Below are 1,101 nucleotides of genomic sequence, written 5' to 3' on the forward strand. Positions count from 1 at the left end.
TGTTGTTGTTTGTATTTTACTTGTAAGATTTATTTCAATAATGAATTTCCATTTTGTAGAAGATAGAGGACAATGCTATAAACACAAATAGTCAAAGGGTTGCTAATATACATGTAGTCTATTAGGTCAGCAACTTTCATCAAAGGGAAACTGTGTTAGAATCATCGAATGAAACCCCTAAAGACTATATCTCATCCTTGAAACTTGTTAGACTGAATTTTCAAAACCATACTTTTACCATCAATGTTATCCGAAATTCCTATAGTGTAAAAAGTAAAATAACAAAAAAAACAAAATCCAATGTAAATTCAGAACGGAAAGTCCCTAATCAAATGGCGAAATCGACAACTAAAACACATAAAACGATTGTAAAACAACTGTCATATTCTTGACTTTGACAGGCATTTCCTTTTGTATGCAGAAAAATCCATTAAAGAAACAACGATGTGTGAAAAAACAAGCACACAAAATAGGTAAAAATGTCAAAAAAAAGGGGTACAGCAGTTAATATTGTATAATAATCTTAATAACTATAAAAACAAACAAATAAGCCTCAAAGGAAACTCAAAAAGGCATATAGACAATCACATAAGCAAAATTAAAAGACAAGAATACATTACTTTACAATTAAACAATAACACAATGACGGAATGTATAAGTACTGAAGCATGTCATATGGTATTTCCAAAACTAGACAAAACAGTAAAAGTAATATTTACAAAGACAAATAAAAGAACGGTCTAACACGTTATTAAGATGACAATTAACGTTAGTATCTTGAATGTATTAACAAGGGGTTTGTACCTTCCGATGATTTGTTTTTTTAAGAAAACGAGAAGTTATTTGACATAACTCTGGTTCATCAACTTTAAGGACAATTTCCACAATGTTGATCTATCTAAATGGCTTAAAGTTTGCTTTTAACATTTATCCATATGTTATAGAGTTTTAGCCAAATATAGAAAACTGCAAACAAGGTTGTAAACAGTTTGTGTCACTAGTACCATCAGTCAATTTCTACTTTCACTGTAAAAGTATGTATCTTCTACAAAAAACATTCTTTAGTTCGTGAAATGAAAGATTCATAAGAGAATAAATACC

Source organism: Mytilus galloprovincialis, chromosome 5, assembly GCF_965363235.1.
Source record: "Mytilus galloprovincialis chromosome 5, xbMytGall1.hap1.1, whole genome shotgun sequence".
In the NCBI taxonomy this organism is placed as follows: domain Eukaryota; kingdom Metazoa; phylum Mollusca; class Bivalvia; order Mytilida; family Mytilidae; genus Mytilus; species Mytilus galloprovincialis.